Raw genomic sequence first — 15,829 nt, forward strand, 5'->3', positions numbered from 1 at the left:
CATGATCTAGTTTTGAGTTTTTATTTATGATCCTTCTTTGTAATCGCGTCCATGAGTTATATAATAAAGATTAGTGTTGAGTCAAGGGCTTGAGTATTTTGCCATGATCTTGGGAGATTAGAAGAAAAAGAATAAAAAGAATCAAAGAGTTCGTATTGATCTTAGTGAAAGTAATGACTTCACATAGAAAAAGTATGATGATTAAAAGTTGTTGGGAGTTGGCAAATATAGCTTTGGTCATCGTTGCAATTAATAGGAAGTAATAAGGAAAGAGAGGTTTCACATATAGATATATTATCATTGACATCTTTTATGATTGGGAGCACTCATTAAAATATGACATGCTAAAGAGTTGAGGTTGGACAAGGAAGACAACATAATGAGTTATGTTTTCTTACATCTGAGATAAAATATGTTGTCATGGTTCCTCTACCGTGTTGAGTTTGCCTTTTCCCCTCATGCTAGCCAATTCTCAGCACTAAGTAGAAATACTACTTGTGCTTCCAAATACCCTTAAACCAGTTTTGCCATGAGAGTCCACCATATCTACCTATGGATTGAGTAAGATCCTTCAAGTAAGTTGTCATCGGTGCAAGCAATAAAAATTGCTCTCTAAATATGCATGACTTATTAGTGCAGAGAAATAAGCTTTGTACGAACTTGTTGTGGACGCAATAAAAGCGACGGACTGCATAATAAAGGTTCACATGCAAGGGGCAATATAAAGTGACATTTTTTTGCATTAAGATTTTGTGCATCAACCCTAAACGCGCATGACAACCTCTGCTTCCCTCTGCGAAGGGCCTATCTTTTATTATTATCCTCTACCTTATGCAAGAGTCATGGTGATCTTCACCCTTCCATTTTTATTTTATCCTTGGCAAGCTCAGCATGTTGGAAAGAACATGATATATATATATATATATATATATATATATATCTAATTGGATGTGGGGGAGCGTGAATTATTACTGTTGACATTATCCTTGAGGTAAAAGGTTGTGGGGCAAAAACTATAAGCCCCTATCTTTCTCTGTGTCCGATTAAAACTCCGTAACCACAAGTATCGCGTGAGTGTTAGCAATTATGAAGGACTAAGTGATAGTTGATTATGTGGACTTGCTTTTAAGCTCTGACATAGACTCTTTCCGATGTTATGATAAATTGCAATTGCTTCAATGACTGAGGGTATAAATTTGTTGGTGCTCAATAAGTTTTCTGATTCATATTTTGGCTTTGTGAAAAGATCATCACTTGAACATAAGTAATCATATGACAAAATCTATATATGTTGCTGTTATGAATTAATCATGATGCATTCATGTTCGTATTTTATTTTTATTAACGCCTCTACCTCTAAACATGAGAACATATTTATTGTTATCGGCTTTTCGCTTGAGGACAAGCAAGGTCTAAGCTTTGGGGAGTTGATACGTCAATTTTGCATCATGCTTTTATGTCAATATTTATTGCATTATGGGCTGTTATTTCACGTTATGTCACAATACTTATGGATATTCTCTCTTATTTTACAAGGTTTACATGAAGAGGGAGAATGCCGGCAGCTGGAATTCTGGGCTGGAAAAGGAGCAAATATTGAAGGAGTATTCTGTGCAACTCCAAAAGTCCTGAAACTCCACGGAACACCTTAAAATAAATAAAGAAAAATCGTCGCCAAAGATGAAGGCCAGGGGGCCCACACCCTGCTCACGAGGGTGGGGGGCGCTCCCCCTGGGCGCGCCCCCTACCTCATGGCCCCCCTGGTGGCCCTCCGACGTCCATCTTCTCCCATATGAAGTCTTTCGATGAGAAAAATATAGAAGAGAACCTTTCGGGATGAGACTCCACCGCCACGAGGCAGAACCTTGGCGGAACCAATCTAGGGCTCCGACAGAGCTGTTATGCTGGGGACACTTCCCTCCGGGAGGGGGAAATCATCACCATCGTCATCACCAACGCTCCTCTCACCAGGAGAGGGCAATCTCCATCAACATCTTCACCAGCACCATCTCATCTCCAAACCCTAGTTCATCTCTTGTGTCCAATTCTTGTCTCCAAGTCCGGGATTGGTGCTAGTAGGTTGCTAGTAGTGTTGATTACTCCTTGTAGTTGATGCTAGTTGGTTTATTTGGTGGAAGATCATATGTTCAGATCCTTTATGCACATTATTACCCCTCTGATTATGAACATGAATATGCTTTGTGAGTAGTTACGTTTGTTCCTGAGGACAAGGGAGAAGTCTTGCTGTTAGTAGTCATGTGAATTTGGTATTCGTTCGATATTTTGATAAGATGTATGTTGTCTAACCTCTAGTGGTGTTATGTGAACGTCGACTACATAACACTTCACCATTATTTGGGCCTAGAGGAAGGCATTGGGAAGTAATAAGTAGATGATGGGTTGCTAGAGTGACAGAAGCTTAAACCCTAGTTTATGCGTTGCTTCGTAAGTGGTTGATTTGGATCCATATGTTTCATGCTATGGTTAGGTTTACCTTAATACTTTTGTTGTAGTTGCGGATGCTTGCAATAGAGGTTAACCAGAAGTGGGATGCTTGTCCAAGTAAGGGCAGTACCCAAGCACCGGTCCACCCACATATCAAATTATCAAAGTACCGAACGTGAATCATATGAGCGTGATGAAAACTAGCTTGACGATATTCCCATGTGTCCTCGGGAGCACTTTTCCTATTATAAGAGTTTGTCCAAGCTTGTCCTTTGCTACAAAAAGGATTGGGCCACCTTGCTGCACTTTATTTACTTTTGTTACTTGTTGCTCGTTACCATTTATCTTATCACAAAACTATCTGTTACCACTTATTTTAGTACTTGTAGAGAATACCTTGCTGAAAACCGCTTATCATTTCCTTCTGCTCCTCGTTGGGTTCGACACTCTTACTTATCGAAAGGACTACGATAGATCCCCTATACTTGTGGGTCATCAACCATGCAACGCCATCGACCTACTTCAGAGGTTAGGAGGAGTTGTGGTGTCACCAGATGCTCTGGGCAACGTGGATCATGATTCTTTAGGAGCCGCCACCCCCTGTCTTTTTCTATCAGGCTGGATGCTCTGCACAAAAATCTGCATAGCTATTGGTGACAAGTGTTTCCCTACTCTCTGTCACAGGGCACTGATTCAAGGCACACCTGACGTCATCTATGATCAGAGGAAAAAATTCTGCATTGACTCCATGAAACTGAGGAGGTATGTAACTACTATATATCATAGGCTTCTATGTTCGACAAGCTTTGGTAATGATATGAGATGGTCACTTTCCTTGATTTTGTTCAGAAGAGGTGTGGATCTATTTTAATTTTTCCCCATGACGAATTCTTGCAAATCCCAGGAACTGATCAAATTAAAAGAGAAGTATGATGCCCATTTGTATGGAAATATTTAATACATTCAGGACTACAGTCATGGGAAGATTGATGGAAATATTACCAAGAAAAATGAATATATTGCATCAATGTATTCGTTTTCTAAGCTTACTGCGGTATATTCAGAACAAGGAAAAGAGCAGAGTACTGCGGTGTATTCTTTTTTTGAACCGAGTACTGCAGTGTATTCAGAACAAGGAAAACGGCAGCGGTCCAACTTTTCTCCAGGTTATCTATGGTATGGGCTCAGTTTAAGTTTGAACCCTTTTATTTTATATTTTTCTTAGTTGACAGTTTGCTACTCATCTCTGTGCACCAAGCCTTGATGGATCGTACATCCACATGTCCTCCTCTGTTTAAGTACCTTGCTTATAAATCCAAACAAATTAATCAGTATTGACTGTGTTATCTTCCCAACTATTCTGCAATTTGCATATGCTGAATTGAGTAAATATGCCTATTTGTCCAAGGTCTGAACAAAAGAATTCGTCATGTTTGAGATTTTAAACCACAAAAATTGCAATTCTCTATTTTTTATTCACTTAATGTAGCTTATAAGGTTTCATGCGTAGTTTCTTTTTGTTGCAACAAATTCTATTTTCAACTCGACAATTTGGATCTCGGTGCTTATGTATATAATTACCCATGCTCTATTTAGCCTAATGCTTTGAGCAAAAAGAATTGGTACTCACTTTGGCAAACAGAGAGAAAGGAATATGTTTTTTTGTTGATATTGGAGCTCCATCACTCACTGTCAAGTATTGCGAGCAAGCTACTAAAGCCACTAAAGTGGCCAATAATGCATATATGAAGATTGATTTACATCAACAGCTCCAACATTTGTACATAATCTTTCATACTGTGTCTCTTTCCGAATCCCTGTTAGTGTGTTTATATACATTAATATCCATGCAAGTCAAACGAGATTACTTATGCCATATCAAGATGTGTCCACTGCAGTTTTCTCATCTTAAGTTCTTAATACATTATGCAAAAAGTTATTCAATTTATCTATCATCATCTTCATAGGACTAAGAGTTCCCGCAGCAACGCGCGGGGTATCATCTAGTAAACATAACAGTAGTGATACAGTACTGAATATATATTTTGTCTCACACAAATAAATAAATAAACACTTCAAAATATTGCAATAATAGAAGTCTTAAACAAGTCTCTCACACATGTATTATTTCATCTCACACAAAAGACCTATAGTCGAACTTCAACAAGTTGTCTCAAAAGCCTTCAACGAAAGTCTCACACATACTCCGAATGACGCATCATAATCACATGCAAATTGGAAACCGGTTAAACAGTAACGCAAGTTCTTCCGGAATGACGCATGTAACTCTCTGTCTTCTTTCGATGAATGAAGTTGCATCTCTAAGCCATATTCCTATATAACGAAATATAAACAACTTGTGAGAAAAAAGATGGTAAAAGCAGACAACTAAAATGTAAAACTTACTTTCTATGACCTGGATTGCGACATATGCCGCACAAAGGACCACTTTTCTTCTCGGCAAAAAAAATTGGTCTACCATTTTTTGTAACTTCTGGATCATTTTTTGACCACCCTATCTTGCTCTGCTTAGGTGCACACCTTGTCGAAACTTTTACAGGGTCATGTATAACATTGGCACCTCGTTCGGGCTCACGTGTATCCTCATGAACATACCTTCTAAGCCCAACCGCTTCATCATCACAGACCTTTTTGTTAGATAATATATTCTATAGACACTGCATCAACTCATCAAACACGAATGGATCATTTGCCGCAACATGGAAAGCTTCTGCACCTGTTATGCTGAGTTGACTATACTGAGCTCGCTCCTCTATCCCTGACCAATCCCAGCCAAACATATCACTCTTGTGCTGTGCAGGCAGCCCACCTCTCTCATTTTTTGATAACCTCTTTAGGATACAACACTTAGGAATTTCAGATAAATTTAGATGATTCAGTACATATAGAATGTGTTTGCAAGGCAGCCCTTTCCGAACCATCCGTTGACAACTGCATGCTATCGTTTCCTCCGAGTTTCCTGGTCGATACTGAACACTAAACTGGAAGTTGCGGTTATTCTTCCATGTCAAGATAAAGGTGTGGCAGTCAACTCCCAGCAGCGTCTCAAAAATCTCCAGCTCTCCCATCTTCTTCAGATCTTCTTGAAGAATATAGAAATTGGCACGAGTGAATACAATGGCAGCATGCTTCTCAATGTCTTTATACTCAGTAACTGATGGTGGTAATGTTTGTGAAGAATTGCAGTCGTCTTGAACCTCGTTCTCACGGAGTCGGACTATGCAGTTCTCATAGTGCACTACTAAATCAACTATGGTCATATCGTGGTCGAGGTGAAGATGAAGACAAGAGTTCAGGCTTTCACTCCTCTGATTACTACGCATACCAAGGAAAAATCCATCTGAAAGAAATGAAGCTGCCCAAAGACTCCTCTTCTTATACAGCCTATTCAGCCAATCTTTTGTTTTGTCCGTCTTCCATTTACCGACAAAAGCGAGCCATCTCTCCCTAAAGTTAGCATGAGAGGTGGAGTAGTACAACAGTGACCTGAACTCATTCAGTGACTTATAACTAAGGTGCTTCTGCATATTTTTCTCCACATGCCAAGAACAAAGACGATGAAACACATCTGGAAGGACATTCTGAATCGCTCGAATCATTGCAGCGGCTCCGCCTGTGATGACTGACTTTGGCTTCTTTTGACAATTTGCTTTCATGAATGTCTGGAGAAGCCACACGTATGTACCTTCAGTCTCGTCAGACACAATGGCGCAACCAAACACGGTGGTGCAACGGTGATTATTAACACCGACAAAGGGGACGAAGGGCATACCATATCTGTTCATCTTGTATGTGTTGTCAAACACGATCACATCTCCGTATAGCTGATAGTCATGTCGTGACTGTGCATTGCACGAGAACATGCTCGTTAACTGCCCTTCCTTATCAAGAACGTACTCAAAGAAGAAGTTTGGGTCCTTCGCCTTTCTACTCCTCATAATGCCAATCGCCGTGTCAATATCACCCTTTACAATCATTTTTATTTTCTCTCTACAGCACAGGTTGTAGACGTCTCACCTCACAAGGCCGCACTTATCGTACGAACCATACCTGTTAATGAAGTTATCGAGGATGATGTGCTTTCTGATCCCAGATCCTTCCATCGGTAAGATCTCAGCTCTCTGGAAATCTTGTATCCGTCTATGTGACCGCAGGAATGTGACCTCATCCGGTCTAGCTAGCACATGGTTGTGATCGTCCAAGAATGCCGCAACGAACCAAATTCCATGGGCTCTGTCTAACTTCACCACCAACTGCGCACCACACTCACACCGAGTCTCGGGTCTTAGCCTGCGTGTGCGGCCCTCCGGGTTTAAGAATTTGCTCTGTTGTTTTCCTGCCCTGGAGCAAACGTACCGCCTGAACCGTATAGTTCCTGGAAGACGTTTCCCTCGTTTCACCTTCTCTTTCTTGATGCTGAATCGACGCTCTCTGGCGTGCTTATTATAGAACGTGTACGCCTCCCATTGTGATCCAAAAGTCATAGCCATAACCTTCCAATGTGTCTGCAATGCTTGTTGCTGGATTTCAGCATGCTCAGTGTCCATGTCAGCTTCATCATCATCGTCATGGCCATCTTCACTACTACGATCATCCACATCATCCTATAAAATTACACATAAGCACATGTAAGTTGTCATCATTTACTTCATAAGATTGTGTGACATACGAAATGTTTGAATGAACCTGGATCAAGTTATCAGCGAAAGATTCCTCAAAAACATGTTGCTCATTCTGGACATAGACATCTTCCTGTAGATAAAAACAACATACACGTATAAGTAGCCATGTGGTTGTTTATCAAGCGAAATCGATGTACACGTCACTTACGTTTTCACTACAAGCACCATCCTCATTCTTTTGAAAGTCCTCGTCGGGGAAATTATTGTATGACGACCAAGATTCGTTATCGCTGTTATAATCATCTTCGTTACTACAATCCTTATAGGTATGACTGACATCATCATCACCATACTCATCATCCGTATATCCAGTTTCTTCCTCCATTAAATAACTGAACTACCAACACTGCACAACATCGAAAGAGAAATCATACCTCAGTTTAAAATCGAACTAGATGTATTGGGGTCATGTCAATGAATAGTTAACAACATAAAAATCGTTCCAAATTATTATTTGCAGCAACTAAATCATTTCAATGCGAACTACTCCCTCCGTCCCATAATATAAGAGCGTTTTTTTGACAAACATAGGGGCAGCGGGGGTCGATGTCACGCGGATAGGCCTTGTAATGTGGCACACGTACATGCGGATGCATTAACTGCTTACAGTGCGCATGCGAGGGCGTGGGGAACGAGGAGGAAGGAGGCCAGCCAATGAACTTATCTGCAGTTAGAACAGTGAATAATATCGTGCATGCAGATCACACGCCAGATCATGGCTTTCCTTGGTATCCATTCTTGTTCTTAGACGCAGACTACATAGAAACAGAGGGAGTACATATTTTCCTTTCTACCACCATGCTTTTATCCGACTTGAGAGATTGCATGTAGTCTGCTGAAAGCCTGAAACTGCTGATTTTCAGCGCTTTTCCAAAGCGGACGGTTAATACATCTGTAGGTAACATATAAAGGTCTAGATGTGCCCTAGTTAATTATTATACATTTAAGTGACTCAATCAAACTAGAAAAAAAAAAGAAAAAAGACAAAAGAAAATGCTTGCACGAATTTTAGCGTAAAATCAATGACGTAGGACTTAGATATACAATACTTAAAACACATCTAGATGTGCTTTAGCAAAACTGATAAAAAAAACCTTTGATTAAACTGTGCATGGTTGTCGTCATGTTGTTTGCTCATCCATGGTACATGGATGACTTTTGCAAAATGGTCTAGATGGTGGTGACGTCTAGCTGCAAGTGGCTTTGTTTTGCCTGAGTCCGGTCATGATAAGCTATCATAATGTTATTGTTTAGAACAAAATATGTTGGTGAAAACAATGGTTTTGGCCTCGTTGGTGCCATGTCATGTATGACTTCATGGAACATGAAGTCGGGTAATGTTGTTTTTGCCTCCTCGGTGCCCCAGCCTCGTCGGCGTTGGGCATGGGACTGTCGTAGGGAAAAAAAAGTTAGATGAAACGACCCTTTTTTTTTCTTGTTAGTACGGAGTCACAATATTGATGTATTGCTCATCAGTATCTGTCTATGTGGCTGATGTAGGAATTTGGATGAAAGGGATCTTTTGCCCGTCAATACCTGCCACTCCAAGGAAAATTACTAGCCATGGAACTGAGGTAGGGTTTTTTTTTCTTATGGAAAGACCCTCTACTCATAAGTACTCGGCCACAATAGATGGTACTAATGTAAAATTTTGTTTTGTGACGGCCTTGCTGCCTTTGAGTTAAGAGCAGATCATACTTCCTCGCAAGGGGCACGATTAGCTTGTCTGCGTCCTGTTTCAATTACCGTACGTACGAAACCATATGTTAGGACAGAAATTCATCTTTTAATGAGATCTTATGAGACTACCTATAGTGGAAGTAATATAGGAGTGACATAGATGACACCTAAACATAGCACATATGTCCGTGCGTTGCAACGGGAGAAATAATTAACGTGTCCTTCACAACAACGTGGGATAACAATAGCTGAATGGTGCCACCCAACCGGACCAGAAATGCCTATAAGTCGTACATTAAAAACCATCACGTATGATATTTTGGTACGATATTTGTATAACTGCTCTATTATTTTTAAAGGCCCAATTTTCACATCTTACATACCAAGGCATTATTTGGAAGTTGGAGAGCCGTAAAGAAATCTTGCTACATGTGTTTTAGCCCATCTCACCTCCCAAATCCACTATCGGGTTGTGCCCTCCTACCTCGTATGATTCTATTGCGTTATTAGTCCACACGCTTGTGTCATTTGTATTCGTTCTGCAGGAATATATGCCGTGACCCCTCACCTCTTTGGATATTTAATTCCTAGCTAGGTATTAATTTCTCTTTCCTTTTATGCCCACCGGATGAATGAGACATACACATAATCCTTTTTTGCTCTTATTACCTAAACAAATAGATGATGTGGCAGTTAACTAATAATAAGAGAGACAAAATAAGTAATATACAGCTAGTTAGTCATACTATCGGTAATATTACACATACCAAGACAAGATGAGTTTACAACCTATTCTCTCCATCTCATAATATAAGACACTTTTTGACACTAGTGTTATGTCAAAAAATGTCTTATATTATGTGACGGAGGGAGTAATAAATAAAATGTTGCAAGATAACACAGATATGTTACTCCTCATTATAGAGATAGTAACATAGACTAGTAACATATGCAGATGGTTTTTCTCTGAGTGCTCTCCATTATGGCAACTTACCGTCGAAGCAGATGGTTCTTCTCAGCCTTGTGCCTCTTGCGTCTCCTGCGCGATCGCTGTGCGCCGGCGTGTGTCCCCCTTTTGGCCTTTTTATAGGCGGCGGCCGGCCGTGCCTCAAGTCATTGGAAAACGCCTAACTTTAACCTAGTTTATCCCGTTCAATCTGATGTGCGTGACGCCAGCCGTGTGTTCAGCCGGCAGCCGTAAACGTCAGAGGAATTTGTCCCAGGGCCGCCTGTACACACCCTCAATTGCACATGGGCCACCCTTCTTCAACCGATCCAAACTACCGAATCAAATTGGCAAATGTATTACTAGTACTTTGACGCGGTTCACATCAATTGACATTGTGCTATCTTCTTTGAAAAAGTTTCCTCCTCTCCTTTTTTTGGGAGTGAAATAATGTACTACTCGATGATAATGTTCTTACTATCTTCAAGGGCTTGTTCTAAGGCACTCCTGGTCCAGAGCCCAACCAAGTCATGGTTCTACCTTCTACTTTATCAAATTTAGCAAGACAATCCTTAACATTAGTCTGAGAGTGCCTAACATGAGTAATATACAAGCTTCATGGAGAGAACGAAGATGTTCAATCTCCTTGACTAGAGACGAGTCCAAACAGCAACCAAAGAGTCCATCTCACTTTTAGTGGGAGAATCACACCTATGAAGAGCCAACGACAGCCCTTTCGTAGCTACACATAATTCTGCCTCTAGCACGTCTCCACATGAGGACACAATTGTCTGCATGAAGAAAAGATGATAGCACCTTTAAAATCTCTAAGGACCATGCCTGCACCAAGGGTACCGACGATTCTTTGTACCATTGATCTTTTTCTTTAATGCCCAAGATTTCCTCCTCAATCAAGATCCTTGTGAACTAAGACAAAAAAAAGGTGCACGCATGCAGTAAAATATCAAAAGCACAAAACTAATAAAAGTAAAAAAATATGCAATTTGAACTCATCAATTGTCCACCCCAACGTAATCTCCGAGTAGACTGTCCTCAAGCAGGGGTTGGCGCCTTGGCAGCGAACAGGGAGCGCTTCGTCTGGCGCGAGTTCAAGGAGGCACACATAGATTTTGCGGCAAAGAGGGGGCACGCCACCTAGCGCAAATTCGATGCGGCAATCATGAAATTCATTGAGATGGATCGTGCCATCTTGGGCCTTCCCCCATTGGTCAAGCAGTACTGATCCTCAACGACGACACGTGGCCGAAATGGGATGAAGGCGAGATCGCCCAATTTCGTCGTGCCAGGGACCATGGTCATGTCTACCATGCCGCAACAGTTACTTAGGCTCAAAATGCAGGCTATAGTTGCTAAAAGAGACAACCTTTTTTGCATGAGATCGAATAGAGACAACTTTGAACATCTATAATTTGAAAATGTCGCTAATTGACACCCCCCCCCCCTCTCCCTAGAAAGAACTTTATAATGCAATGTTATCTCAATTTAAATGTTAAATTACTCCAACTGAATGTATGACAATTGAGTTGATGTGACCAAAAATAAATAAAAAATAAGAGAAAAAAATGGAGGCTCTGTTTTGACGACTCTGAGTTTGCGTGTCACCTCGACAACCTTTAAAATATTGTAAAGCATGCTTCAGACGTTATGGAGACTACGAATGTGGTGAGTCTTCTAGAATTGATCTAAGGTTAGACGAAAGAGGAGTGGATGATTGATTCCTACGGCTTTTCTAAGTACAGATAGAAACGTGCATAATTAGTAAGTGCATCCGCTGGATCGATAGATGTAGTTCTTTTTCGAAAAGAATCAGTTCTATTATCTATATCTATACCCTTACTAATAAATCAAGGTGCGTTTCTTCGGGAAAAAAAAATCATCCATTCACCATCGAAAACATTTTTTTCTATTTGATTATTTTTTGAGGGAAATTTTTGTCCAGAGATTCGTACTTAGGCCACACACAATATGGCCCAGCGAGGACAGCCCACTTATTTTTCTGCCCACACAGCTTGCAAAACCTTATTTGTCACGCGCAGCGGCAAATAGTCAGATTTTCTCACAGGACGCCCAACATTGGGCCGACCCGTATTTGTTTTTTGGTGTGTCATGTTTCTCTTTTTTCTGTTTCCTTCTCTTTTTCTTTCCTTTTTATTTTTTACTTTTTGAATCCAACTTTATTTTCCTTTCTTCATTTTTTGTAAATTTAGAATTTTCAAAAACGTTCAGAATTTATTTATTTTTAAGTTCAGAATTCCAAAGGGTTGTCCCCATTTGAAAAAAGGTGCGGCACTTTAAATTTTTGTTCACGTTCCAAAATGTGTTCCAAATTCATAAAATGTTCCCACTTTTTGAAACAATGATTGTGTTTTTCAAAATTGTTCAAGATTTTCTAAACTAAATTGCATTTTGGAAAATGTTCCAAATTAAAAAATATTCTTGTTGTAATGAACTATATACAAAGTCAACATAATGTTCATGTTTACAAAAACATATTTTCGAAAAAAAATCTGAATGTTCAAAACATGTTCCCGTTTTAAAAAATTGTTCAAAAATGCAAAAAATGTTCATGTTTTCAGAAACAATGTTTGTGAATTTCATATAATCTTTTCGTTTCAAATTTTATTTGTCTTTCTAAAAAATAAACAGAATTTCTAAAAAGTGTTCATATTTTTAAAAATTTGCTGAAACTTCAAAAAATGTTCACTTTTCCAAGAATATTCAGCCATTTCTAATTATTAATATTACTTTTGAAAATAAAAGTAATACAAAATGTTTTGAATGTAACCTTGCAGTATGTTTTTAAACATTCGTGCTGGCTTTTTATTAGCAGAACTGTTTGTTCGAGTGGCTAACAGTACGTGGTCGAGTTTTTGAGGTTGTGAGTTTGGTCCTTCAACTCGTCATTCTTTTAGAATTTTACTCGCGCCTTACAAATGTAGGCCGTTTTGTGACTGCTAGTGGGCTGGCCGAGATACAAATTGTTGTGCGTCCCATGCAGTATTTGACGGTAAAAGAGAATATGTCGGTTGGCTATAATTGAAAGAAATTGTGGGCACGTGACAATAAAAGAGAATATATTGGTTTAGCTTTAATTTGAAAAAACTATGTGCATGTGAGCGCTAAACTAAACAAAGAGAATAAATCCTGATAAAAAAGGATTGCCTAGTTATGCACTAATTATGTAATGAAAAGGGATTTATGTATTGCAATTAGTAATCCATCTGGACGTTGTCATAAGGGAGAGTGGTCAAGCAACCGTACCTTAAAGGTCGCCGCGCAACCACGAAACGAGGAGGCAGCCACAACCCGACACGGAGGCGGACTCAGAGGAGAATAAAGGAGAAAAGGCACGAGTTGGGTGATCGCCGCCATGCCTACCAATCTCATGATGTCTACTACACAACCTTCTTCTTGTAGACGTTGTTGGGCCTGCAAGTGCATAGGTTTGTAGGACAGTAGCAAATTTCCCTCAAGTGGATGACCTAAGGTTTATCAATCCGTGAGAGGCGTAGGATGAAGATGGTCTCTCTCAAGCAACCCTGCAACCAAATAGCAAAGAGTCTCTTGTGTCCCCAACACACCTAATACAATGGTAAATTGTATAGGTGCACTAGTTCGGCAAAGAGATGGTGATACAAGTGCTATATGGATAGTAGATGTAGGTTTTTGTAATCTGAAAATATAAAAACAGCAAGGTAACAAATGATAAAAGTGAGCGTAAACGGTATTGCAATGATAGGAAACAAGGCCTAGGGTTCATCCTTTCACTAGTGCAAGTTCTCTCAACAATAATAACATAGATAGATCATATAACAATCCCTCAACATGCAACAAAGAGTCACTCCAGAGCCACTAATAGCGGAGAACAAACGAAGAGATTATGGTAGGGTACGAAACCACCTCAAAGTTATTCTTTCGGATCGATCTATTCAAGAGTTCGTACTAGAATAACACCTTAAAACACAAATCAACCAAAACCCTAATGTCACCTAGATACTCCATTGTCACTTCAAGTATCCGTGGGCATGATTATACGATATGCATCACACAATCTCAGATTCATCTATTCAACCAACACAAAAGTACTTCAAAGAGTGCCTCAAAGTTTCTACCGAAGAGTCAAGACGAAAACGTGTGTCAACCCCTATGCATAGGTTCATGGGCGGAACCCGCAAGTTGGTCACCAAAACATACATCAAGTGGCACATGAAATCCCATTGTCACCACAGATAAGCGCTGCAAGACATACATCAAGTGTTCTCAAATCACTAAAGACTCAATCCGACAAGACAACTTCAAAGGGAAAACTCAATTCATCACAAGAAAGTAGAGGGGGGAGAAACATCATAAGATCCAACTATAATAGCAAAGCTCGCGATACATCAAGATCATGCCATAGAGAGAACACGAGAGAGAGAGAGAGAGAGAGAGAGAGAGATCAAACACATAGCTACTGGTACATACCCTCAGCCCCGAGGGTGAACTACTCCCTCCTCATCATGGAGAGCACCGGGATGATGAAGATGGCCACCAGTGATGGGTTCCCACTCCGGCAGGGTGCCGGAACGGGCTCCCGAGAGGTTTTTGGTGGCTACAGAGGCTTGCAGCGGCGGAACTCCCAATCTATCTTCTGTTCTGATGTTTTTAGGATACATAGGCTTATATAGGCGAAAGAAGTCGGTCGGGGGAGCCTCGAGGGGCCCACAAGAGGGTAGGGCGCACCCAGGGGGTGGGCGCGCCCCCTATCTCGTGTCTTCCTCGATGCTCTTCTGACGTGAGCTCCAAGTCTCTCGGATCATATTCTTCCTAAAAATCACGCTCCCGAAGGTTTCATTCCATTTGGACTCCGTTTGATATTCCTTTTCTTCGAAATACTGAAACAGGCAATAAAACAGCAATATGGGCTGGGCCTCCGGTTAATAGGTTAGTCCCAAAAGTAATATAAAAGTGTACAATAAAGCCCGTAAACATTCAAAACACATAATAATATAGCATGAATGCTTCATACATTATAGATACGTTGGAGACGTATCAGCATCCCCAAGCTTAATTCCTGCTCGTCCTCGAGTAGGTAAGTGATAAAAGAAAGAATTTATGAAGTGTGAATGCTAGAAGGTGCACAAGTTTGATCAATGACAATTTCAATTACCTTTCCTAGCATGATTATGTGTCATAACAGTAGTTCATCTCATAAAACTTCTCAAGAACAAGTAACAAGCAATTCACATGTTAAAGCATAGACCATAAACTAGCAAACTTCATTCTTAGTCATCAAACAATTGCAATTCATCCTATTTTCAAGAATAGCAAACTTCACATACTCAACTATCATATAGTCTTCTACAATTGTGTCATAACAGTAGTTCATCTCATAAAACTTCTCAAGAACAAGTAACAAGCAATTCACATGTTAAAGCATAGACCATAAACTAGCAAATTTCATTCTTAGTCATCAAACAATTGCAATTCATCCTATTTTCAAGAATAGCAAACTTCACATACTCAACTATCATATAGTCTTCTACAATTGCTAACACTCACGCAATACTTGTGGTTATGGAGTTTTAATCGGACATTGAGAAAGATAGGGGCTTATAGTGTTGCCTCCCAACGTATTCACCTTTGGGTGATGTCAACAATAATAGTTCATGCTAACTTACATCCAATTGGATATATATATCAGGATCTTCCCAACACGAGGTGCTTGCCAAAGGATAAAATGAAAAAGGGAAAGGTGAATATCACCTTGACTCTTGCATAAAAGTAAAAAATAGGCCCTTCACAGAGGGAAGCAGGGATTTGCAGAGGTGCCAGAGCTCAATTTTGAAATAGAGATAAATAATTTTGAGAGGTATGATCTCATTGTCAACATAACACCCAAGAGTTCCCAATATCTTCCATACTACATACATTATAGGCGGTTCCCAAACAGAATGGTAAAAGTTTTTACTCCCCCTCCACCAACAATCATCAATCCATGGCTTGCCCGAAACAACGGGTGCCTCCAACTAACATCAAACCAGAGGGAGTTTTG

This window comes from Triticum dicoccoides, chromosome 3B (assembly GCF_002162155.2).
Source record: "Triticum dicoccoides isolate Atlit2015 ecotype Zavitan chromosome 3B, WEW_v2.0, whole genome shotgun sequence".
Taxonomy (NCBI): Eukaryota; Viridiplantae; Streptophyta; class Magnoliopsida; order Poales; family Poaceae; genus Triticum; species Triticum dicoccoides.